This window comes from Nomascus leucogenys, chromosome 17, assembly GCF_006542625.1.
Source record: "Nomascus leucogenys isolate Asia chromosome 17, Asia_NLE_v1, whole genome shotgun sequence".
In the NCBI taxonomy this organism is placed as follows: Eukaryota; Metazoa; Chordata; class Mammalia; order Primates; family Hylobatidae; genus Nomascus; species Nomascus leucogenys.
The window spans coordinates 22,968,750-22,980,691 of record NC_044397.1 but is presented as its reverse complement, the minus strand read 5'-3'; positions in this window follow the sequence as shown (position 1 = coordinate 22,980,691).

Below are 11,942 nucleotides of genomic sequence, written 5' to 3'. Positions count from 1 at the left end.
GAGGCTGGAGTGGATGGATCACCTGAGGTCAGGAGTTCAAGACCAGCCTGGCCAATGTGGTAAAACGCCGTCTCTACTAAATATACAAAAATTAGCCAGACTTGTTGGCGCATGCCTGTAATCCCAGCTACTCGGGAGGCTGAGGCAAGAGAATCTCTTGAACCTGGGGGTGGAATTTGCAATCAGCCAACATCATACCATTGCACTCCAGCCTGACAGCAAGAGCAAAACTCCATCAAAAAAAAAAAAAAAAAGTTTATTTTCTCTCTTTGTTTCCTCTTGTTGCAGTTAAGAGTATGAAGTTTGTTTAAATAAAGGCAATAAAATCCAAACTGTGAAAAAGCAAGTATGAGAAATATAACAATATTCATATGGAGATGCTTGCTAACCAAGAGGTGATTTTGTATGAGGTATGTGTTTCAGATGAATAATTCCTAGATGACATTTTTAAAAAGAAAATAAATGCCCAGTGGTGTTACACAGTCTAGAGCCATCTCAAGTAATGTTATGGATATTCTATCATTTGAAATTTAATAACAGTCATTTGTTAAATCACTAGAATTTAAAATATATCCAACAAAGGGCATTTTTTCAATAATTATTTGCATTAAAATAAATAATTGGTTATTAGGATATATCACTCTAGGCAATAAATGTTCATACATTAAATCTCCCCTTCAACAGAGTTCTGAATAGTGACTGATCAATATAGACAACACATGGACTTATATTCATACATAAGCCATCTGCATTTACATTCCCGGAACTTGTATGAACTTTGATGAACTACAAATCAGAGTTGCTGCTTTATAATTTTAATTTACAGCTAATTCCCAAATCTAGAAAAAGAGAAATGAAAGCACAGCCAATCACTGGCATTTATGTTGGTGTCCCTAAAACCAAAGGTCATTTTGAAATAACAACAGAAATTGGCTACCCTAATCAATATCTGGCTTGAAGGACGCAGATGCAACATATCCGCTGAAGAGGTTGGTTGAGTTAAAACATATCCCAGCTTCCATTTAGTCTTACAATATAACAAATGGAAAATTACACAAACATGGCAGATGTTTTTGAGCTTACCAACACAGGTTTATTTTCAAATATCTCTCAGAACAACTTCTCAAGAGAGTGCTCACTTGGAAGAAATTCATTCCTGGACTTATCTGAGTACCCAGAATGATTACTAGCAGCTGACTGGGCAAAAATCGAAAGGGATGCAATACTGAGAAGTCTGACAAGAAGAAAAACAAGTCAGCCAAACTCCACCTCAAATCAGTTTTGTGAAAAAATATATAAATCGCCAGATCACTAAACCAAGTACTTGCTTTAATTAGTGTTAGAATCCATGCCTATTCAATACATAAAAATAACTAGATTATAGTTTTACAGTAACAAATGACCTAATATATTTTGGTGTACGTATAATTGTACACATTCTCAGAGAATTTGAAATGTGAAAATTACGCTGTTAGGAGACTACATTTATTATTTTAGATGCTTACATGCACATGTATAAATGATTTCAAAATAAATGTGTAATTAGTATAATATGGAAAACAGATAAAATACTCAGATAATTTTTAGCACATCAAGAGAACTACTTTTGTATTTATTAATGAATGAGCCACTTAGGTCATGGAAAATTTCAGCTGGGTCTTGAGGAGGGAACTAATTGTAATGGAGAAAACTCTGTGCCACTAGTTAGCACCAGACCTCCATGTAAAACAATCGGGATGTTTCAAACAGTTTCCTTCATGCTGTAGCTTGATAGTTTGTCAATAATTATTTTCCATAAGCAAATGACACCTTAATCGCCAAACCATAGAAAGCTTTTTGTTTTTCTTAGCCATCTTCCAATGAGAAGTCCCATGCTAGTAAGAATATATTAATCTTTCCTACTGAATTACATCAGGTTCTCCTCTTTAACTACGGCACATGGAAACAAATTTCTCAGCTGAAAATGAGCGTGTAATTACCGTCACAACCATCCCCCAGAAAATTTTAGATAGGAACCCAATGAACTCTTACTTAATCTGCATTCCTTTTGAGAGGTGACAACGTGCTGGCAGTACTCACAGCCCTCGCTCGCTCTCGGCGTCTCCTCTGCCTGGGGTCGAGCCCTTCAGCCCACCGCTGCACTGTGGGAGCCCCTTGCTGGGCTGGCCAAGGCTGGAGCTGGCTCCCTCAGCTTGCAGGAAGGTGTGGAGGGAGAGGCGCAAGCAGGAACTGGGGCTGCGCGCGGCGCTTGCCGGCCAGCTGGAGTTCCGGGTGGGCGTGGGCTTGGCGGGCTACGCACTGGGAGCAACCAGCCGGCCTGCTTCCGGGCCAGCTGGAGTTCGGGGTGGGCGTGGGCTTGGCGGGCTCTGCACTGGGAGCAGCCGGCCGGCCCTGCCGGCCTGGGGCAATGAGAGGCCTAGCACCCGGACCAGCGGCTGCGGAGGTTGTACTGGGTCCCCCGGCAGTGCCAGCTCACCGGCGCTGCGCTCGATTTTTCACCTGGCCTTAGCTGCCTTCCCGCGGGGCAGGGCTCAGGACCTGCCGCCCGCCATGCCTGAGCCTCCCACCCCCTCCGTGGGCTCCTGTGCCGCCCGAGCCTCCCCGATGAACGCCGCCCCCTGCTCCACGGCGCCCAGTCCCATCGACCACCCAAGAGCTGAGGAGTGCGGGCGCACTGCGCCGGCGCCGGACTGGCAGGCAGCTCCACCTGCAGCCCCGGTGCGGTGTGGGATCCACTGGGTGAAGCCAGCTGGGCTCCTGAGTCTGGTGGGGACGTGGAGAACCTTTATGTCTAGCTCAGGGATTGTAAATACACCAGTCGCACTCTGTATCTAGCTCAAGGTTTGTAAACACACCAGTCAGCACCCTGTGTCTAGCTCAGGGTTTGTGAATGCACTAATTGACACTCTGTATCTAGCTACTCTGGTGGGGCCTTGGAGAACCTTTGTGTGGACACTGTATCTAGCTAATCTAGTGGGGAGGTGGAGAACCTTTGTGTCCAGCTCAGGGATTGTAAACGCACCAGTCAGCGCCCTGTCAAAACAGACCACTGGGCTCTACCAGTCAGCAGGATGTGGGTGGGGCCAGATAAGAGAATAAAAGCAGGCTGCCCCAGCCAGCAGTGGCAACCCGCTCGGGTCCCCTTCCACACCGTGGAAACTTTGTTCTTTCTTTCCAATAAATCTTGCTACTGCTCACTCTTTGGGTCCACACTGCTTTTATGAGCTGTAACACTCACCATGAAGGTCTGCAGCTTCACTCCTGAAGCCAGCGAGACCAGGAGCCCACCAGGAGGAAGGAACAACTCCAGACACGCCACCTTAAGAGCTGTTAACACTCACCGCGAAGGTCTGCAGCTTCACTCCTGAGCCAGTGAGACCACGAACCCACCAGAAGGAAGAAACTCCGAACACATCCAAACATCAGAAGGAACAAACTCCAGACGTGCCACCTTAAGAGCTGTAACACTCACCGCGAGGGTCCGCGGCTTCATTCTTGAAGTCAGTGAGACCAAGAACCCACCAATTCTGGACACACTTTCACATCCAACACAATGGTAGCTCCTAACATAAAATATGCAATATAGTTGCTGAGTGCTATTTTCCTGGTAAAGTCTAATTAAAGTGACTCCTTTGATCTCCCAACTTTGTGTGAGAAATATATGAGCCTACTTATCCTTGAATAATAATTAAGTGATGCACTATAATAATCCTACTACTCAGAAGTAATATAATCAGGATAAGTAAAAAAAAACTCTTTTCTTATAGCTGTAGGATTGATGGCAATGTACTTCTTCAAAGCTAGCAAGGGAGAGAGAGAGGGACCCCAGTAGGACTGTTGCTATACTTTTATGTATCACATACAAGCAATCTAAATCCCATTGCCTTTGGCACATTCATTTCACTTAAGCAAGCCACAGGTCTTGCTCAAACTCAAGAGGAGAGGATTATGTAACGGCATTAATCCCAGGAAGTGGGAATCATATGAGAAATTTTTTCTCTCTGGCCTGGAGACTGATAATTTTAAATAGAGTTTAACAATCTGAACATACGGATAAATTCCCAAGGTCCTAGGTGAACAGACAATTGCCAGAACATGTCCTCTGCTACTTTCTCCATCTTACAAAATACCAAATATGGAGGACTCCACACAAACCTCCTATAACTTATCAATTACATTTTTATTTAGTCCTATATAAGTTTCAAAATTTCTAAAATTACTCAAAGCAAAGATACAAACCTATGAGTCAGATCTTACCCGTGATGTGAAGTGAGACCTTTATGAAAAATTTGTGTAGTGGTAAGCAGGTGAGATAATTTTCTGTTTATCCTATTTTCCTTTTCCAGTATCAATTACAAATATGTACCTAGTCTATTTACTTGTATATTTATTCGTTATTTATTTTACTTCTTTCTCTGCTTTTTAGATCCTCATCCACAAAGGATTCTGAGATAGCTTTTAAATTACAATAAAATTGTAAAATTTAAACAAAGTTATTTTTAATATAATTTAGAAACGCTCTTAATAAGAGTATGCCCAAATCTAAATTAAACAGAAATTTATGACATATAAGGTATTACATTTTGTTTTAATTTGGCTGAGAAATTTGGGCTCACTTTACAGATAAAGTGAAATAAGGAACATTAATTTTTTTAAATACAAAAAAACTAACAGGAAAACAATAAAAAAGTTTAAAAATAATAAAACCACTACAGTATATCAACTATTTGCATTGTATTAGGTAGTATAAGTAATCTAGAGATAATTTAAACTATATGGAGGGATTTGCATCAGTTATATGCAAATACCATTTCATTTTATCTAAGGGACCTGAGCATCTGCAGATTTTATCTGCAGGGGCTCTGAAACTAATACCCCATGGATATTGAGATTGTACACTAGAGAAGTTCAGTCACATTTATACCAATATACATGTAAAAGAGTATTCACAATAGCATTGCACATAATGTAAAGATCCATCTGACTTTTAACAGTAGAAAGGAAAAATAAATCATGATAAATTTGTAAAATTAAATATTGTAATAAATGAAAATAAAGGATCTAGACTGTAGATAACAATGTGGATTTATCTTGCATGCATAATGTGTAAAAGAGAATTTTTTTTTCAAATTTATTTTTCACATGCATTTTTCACTAAAGACACCTTGATGGAAACCATAGATGTCCTCAGATTCTGTCAGAAACTGGTTACTGAAATAGCCAGGCTTATGTAGCATTATCCTCTAGTGTCCTTATGGTACATAAAACCTAACAATCACCCACCCTGGCTATCGCCACAATAAAACCTCACAAACTATATTTTGAAAATTTCAACATACTTATTTAGGTAACAACTTATAAAATTCATCAGGAAATGTTGTGATATTGCATTTCCCATGAACATAACCAATAACAAGATGGCAATTTCTGAACATGTTCATGGACTAAACATTAACCTGTTTCCAAAAGCACAATGTGAGTTACATCCAATGTTTTGATTGTTTTTGGTGTTTTCTACGGATTTAGATCATATCATGTCTTTTTAAAGGGGAATGATTTATCAACAATTTTTTCCTTTAGTAATTTAGGCTTTTTATTTCTCCTTAAAATCTTTTTTTACAGAAGTAACTCCAGTGTGAATATAAGCTTATGCATACGAATTCATTCAATTACTGGATTCAAAAATTATTTTCAATCAGTAAGCATGTTTAAAACTGAATTATTAGATAAATATATGTCCTTGTGGTAAAGTCAAAGTACACTTAAATCTTAAAAGTACAAATAAGAGAAATGTTTATTTCACTAGGTTTAATTAAAAAAATAGAACAGTCTTTGATGGTGGCCTTCATTTTGGGAGGGTAAAAAAAGATAACATTTTGTGTGCATATGCATAATACATGTTGGGCATACAGTAATTGTTTAAAAAATATTTCACCTTCTAAGATCAGTTTTAAAATTGGATGTTGAAATTTTAATTAGCAATGTTCAATTCAAAAATTCTTATATAAGAATGTTTTTCATAGTGTATCTCAAAATCAGTATGATCTTTAGATAAAGCTGATTACAGAATAAACTACTTAGACATTTTGACATTAGCATTCCTAAAGCTTTTTGATGAAGCAAAAATCGTTACTAATTTGCTGGTACAATTGTATCCATTTCTGTAGGGAATTATGTTTTAGGCAATGCAGCAAGAATAGTAAAAGCATAAAATTGAAGATTACAACAAGAATGAGTTCAGAGATATAAGTAAAATTCAAATAATGTGGAAGGGAAAGTGGTTTGTTACTCAACTGAAATGGAAAACACTTAAACAGAAGTTATATTAAGAAGTGAAATGGCTTACTAATAGAAGCTAGAGGCTGCAATTGCTTTTGAGAACTAAAGCCTTGGGAAGATCAAATGTTTGCCTGTATGTTTTGGACTTCATAGCTTGAGTCGTGAAACAGATGAAAGGTAAATCCTTTGCTTCAAAAGATGATGTTTTGATTTGACAGTATACATAGAGGAGATTTATGATAAAGTGAAGTAGCAAGATAGAGGAGAAGAAACTATAGAATTGAAATGTACTGCCATGGTAGTTGTAGGATGGAAGGCAAATACTAATAAACTTCTGAAAGTGTGAGTCTTCTCTAGTTAATCAGCTTTTGGTTGCCCAAACTCTTTCAGATTTAAATAAGCAGAAGGTTTTTGTTTTGTTTTTGTTTTTGTGTTTCGAAGAAACCCACATATGAGCAAGCATATGTGATATTTGTCTTCCTGTGCTTGGCTTATATCACTTAATGGCTTCCAGTTTTATCCATACTGCTGCAAATGACAGAATTTCCTTCTTTTTATGGCTGCATAATATTCTTTTGGGTATATACACCACATTATCTATATCCATTCATCCACTGAGGGGCACTTAGGTTGATTCCACATTTTGGCTATTGTCATTAGTGCTGCAATAACTATAGGAGTGTAGATATCTCTTTGATATGTTGATTTCCTTTCTTTTGAATATATATTTAGTAGTGAAATTACTGAATCATAAAGTAGTTCTATTTTAATTTTTTGAGAATCCTCTATACTATTATCCATAGTGGTTGTACTTATTTAAATTCCCATCAATAGTTTACTAGGGTTTTCCATTTTCTACATCCTCACTAACATCCATAAATATCTTTTTGATAAAAACCATTTTAACTGTCATGAGATGATATCCTATTGTGTGTTTGATTTGCATTACTCTCATGATTAGTAATGTTGAGCATTTTTAATATGCTCATTGGCCATTTGTATATTTTCTTTTGTGAAATGTCTATTCAGAACTACTGCCAATTTTAAAGCAGATTATTTATTTTTCCGCTATTGAGTGGTTTGAGCTCCTTATATATTCCAATTATTAATCCGTTGTCAGCTGAAGAGTTTTGCGAATGTATTCTCCCATTCTGTATGTTGACTCTGCACTTTGTTAATTGTTTCCTTTGCTGTGAAGATCCTTCCTTGATGTAATCCCATTTCTCAGTTTTTGCTTTGATTGCCTATACTTTTGAGGTTTTATATAAGAAATATTCTTGCTCAGACCAATGTCCTAGAGCTTTGCCCCAGGGTTTCCTTCTGGTAGTTTCATTGTTTCAAGTATTAGATGTAAGTTTTTAATAAATTTTGATTTGATTTTTGTATATGGTGACAGATAGGGTCTAGTTTAAATAAAGCATTATGCTACCCATAAAAGCATGGCATTCATGCCTTTAAGTATACCTGGAACATTCACAAACACTGATGATACATGGACCATGAAGCAAGTGTCCATTAATTACAGATTTAAAATCATAGAATCTGCTATCTAGTCATAGCACAATTTAGCTGTTAATCAACAGGACAAAGCTAACTAGAAAACAAAATCCACATATTTAAAAATTAACAAAGCACTTTAGTACATGGTTCAAAGAATAAATAATAATGGGGATTTGTTAATACTTAAATCAATTTTAACAGAAAACTAGTGATCAAAATTTATAGAATCCAGTTAAAGCAAAGAGAATTTTATACCTTAAATGCATAAAAATACTAGAAAAAAATTAAAATTAATGAGCTAAAAATCTCTTTTAAGAGGTTAGTTAAAGGATAGCAAAATAAAACCAGAGGAAAAATGATTAATAAAATAATAGAGATAACAAAAATTCATGAATTAGAAAACAAACTAAAAAACAGAGATAACATACTTAAAAGTTTGATAAACTTCTGTCAAGACTGATCAAGAAGAAAAACATCAAGAATAAAAAAGTAATTATCATTACAGATGCTGCAGTTAATAAATATATAAGAATTGGATATTACAATGATGCCTTTGAGAATTTAGATGAAATGGAAATTTTTCCTAGAAAGTGTTAATTACCAACACAGATGTAGAAATACAGAGAAATTGTGAAGAGTTCTACAATCATTACAGAAATTGAATCAGTAAGTAAAATCCTATGGCAAAGAAAACTACATGGAGAGTTTCTTTAGTAAATTCAATCAGCAGTCATGAAATAAATTATTAAAATGTTAAACACTTTCAGAGAATAGAGAAAGAGACATTTTCTCCAAATTAATTTATGAGACCAGCATAATCTTCACATCAAAACCTGAATAGTACTTTCTGTGAATAAAAAACTATAGTCCAATTTTACTTATGAAAAGAGAGAAGTCCTTGAAAATGGTTATTATTAAACCTTATTCAAAAACATTTGAAAAGAATAATAATACATCACACACAAGTTGGATTTATCACACATATCCATGGTTAGTTTAGGAATACAAAAGTTACTCAGTACGATTCACTGCATCAACAGATTAAATTAGAAAAATGATAGGTGTAGAAAATAATTTTGGAGAAATTCACCAGCAGTTTATTTAAAAAAAAAAGATGAACTTTTATTATCACAAGGATTAAATAAAAATCCTTTAAGTGATTTAATATTACCACAAAAATTTTACAGCAATATACAAAACTTAAGAATGAAACACTGGGCCGGGTGCAGTGGCTCATGCCTGTAATCCCAGCACTTTAGGAGGCCAAGGCGAGTGGATCACAAGGTCAAGAGATTGAGAACATTCTGGCCAACATGGTGAAACCCCATCTCTACTAAAAATACAAAAATTAGCTGGGTGTGGTGGTGCACACCTGTAATCCCAGCTACTTGAGAGGCTGAAGCAGGAGAATCGCTTGAACCCAGGAGGTGGAGGTTGCAGTGAGCCAAGACTGTGCCACTGCAATCCAACCTGGGGACAGAGTGAGACTCTGTCTCAAAATAAAAGAAAAACAAAAAAGAATGAAACACCGACAGCTTTCCCTTCCTATTCCCACTCCTATTCAGTATTCTACAGTATGCCCTGGTGAATAAACAAAAAAGAAAATTTGGGAAGACACCTCAATTTGTGATTATTCATAGACAAAGTGCTTGTATGTGTAGAAAATACAAACAATTTAACACATCAACTTTAAGATTTAATGATTACTTTGCCAAATTACTGGATTCAGGGACGAAACACAATAATCAAATGAAAAGGTCTGCATCACCAAGAAATACTTTCCAAAAGAAGTGTCATTTATAATACCATCAAGAAAATAAAGTACATGGAAAAAATAAACTAATAAAACAAGGGCAAGACTCGTATAGGGAAAACTACAAAACATTATTAACATTCCAGAAGACTCAAATAAATGGAGCTATATACTATATTTATGTATTTGAAGACTCAATATTGTAGAGATGTCAACTCTCTCAAATTTATGTAACCAATACAGACCACTCAGAATCTCATCATTTATTTTTAAGTTGGCAAGCTTGCTACCATTTCTTAGGCAACACACAGTGCCAATAATAGCTGAAACACTCCTAATAGTAACAAGTTTACTTTTAAAGCTGAAACTTTAGCAAATATTAAGACTATCGCAAACAAAACAGTATCACAATGAAATAAAATAGAAATCACAGAAACAGACATGCACATTTATGGGACTAGGATTTAAGGAAAACATTAGAGAAAAATGGAATTTTTAATTTATAAAACTGAAATGTCTGATAAGGGAAGACTCTGCACCTGATTTTTTTTCAAAATTTTATTTGTATTTAAGCCCTATAATTTTCAGCTTCTATAATCAGATTTTTAAATTCCATGAAAAGCTCTCACGGAATTTTGATTGAAATTGCATTATATTTTGTTATAACTGAGAAGAATTTACAATACTGACTCTCTATGTTAACCAGAGTAGTATTTAACTTTCCATTTATCCAAGTCTTATTTGATGTCTTTTAATAAATATTTATAATTCCCCTTTCATGTTTACACATAATTTATTAAGTAAATATCTTGATACTTTTAGATGTCACTGCTTTTGTGAGTGATATTTTAAAAAATGCACTTTTTTCATAAATATTATTCATGAATAGGAATGCTATGAGGTGTATTTAAAATTCTGAGTTTCTTGGATTTTGTATGTAGATAGCCATATGTTTTTGGATAGTGATTTTTTTATTACCAATCCTTATGAGATGTTGCATATTTTCTAAGTATAAAATCAAATTATTTGATAAAAGTTTTAATTTCAATTCCTTATTTACTTTCCATTCCTTATTTACTTTCCATTCCTTATATATCTTATTTATTTTAATAATTTTCTTAAACTAGAACCTTGAACGAGATTATTCATACAAGTACTGATATCCAGTATTATTGTCTCATCTCTGATTTTAAATTCCTGATTCTATCTTTAAAAATCAATGAGTATTCAAAAAAATTCTTGTCACTCACAAGATTCACCAGATATTTGTGAATAAAAATTCCAATATTACCATATTATTTAACAATGTAGAAAAGGAAGTAAACACCTTAACTTGTTGGATAAATTTAACATAGTTTTTAAAGAAAAATGCCTGATAAAGGTGAGATAGAACATGCAAAATTATGAGCTAATAATACTAATACCTTTTGAAATTATTGCAAACCAAATCATTTACAGATTTTATGATCCAATTAATTTAAAATGCATTTGTTAAGATTCACATTCATTACTGATGAAAACCCATGCCAAGCGGTATGAAAAAGAACATCAATAACCCAGTAAAGAGTACCTACCAAAACTTCAAAATCTACTATAGTTCATGTAATGATGAAAACATTTCCTCTGAGTTAGGGAACAAAAGAAGATTATCTCATATGATCACTTCTAGTCAACAGAATTCTCCAGGGACTAGTGAGGACAGTTTAAGTTGGAAAAAATGAATGCAAGGTATAAAAATTGGAAAACTCTTATTCTTTGAACCCTCTCTCAGATTAGGTAACACAAAGCTAAATCTTGTTATCAGTTCTTTGAACACCCTCTGAGCTATCTCATCATTTTCCGTGATGTACACTCTCCCTTGCTGCAATGAATAATAAACCAAACTTCTTCAACTACAGATATATCCCTGGTGATCCTTGAATAGAGGGCATCGACAGAATTGATGAAAATGTTGAGTGAGATTTGCACAGTGGTATATAGGGATTAAATCACTCTTTGTTACATGAACAGTGTAAGAAGATATATGGGCACGGTAAAGGGCAAGATATGTGAAAAGGAAACAGAAAGTTGTCTAATGTAACTGGACTATCAAGTGTGGGAGGTTCATGCAATAGAGAATGAGAATAATAACAAATTGTGCAATACATTTTAGATGAAACATGACAATGGTATCTCAATTATATAAGTAAATAGGGCAAATGTATTTTTATCAGTTGTCTAAAGCAGATGTATGGTTGAAAGATTGGAGGATATGCATTTGTATATATGCATGCACACACACATATATGATTTAATTATATTTTTAAAATCTATGTGGTTTGAGACATGGTCAGTTTTAATATCATACTTCTTATTCCAGAAATATAGTACATCTTTTTGAACCAATTCAAAAGTTAGAACAAGATTATAA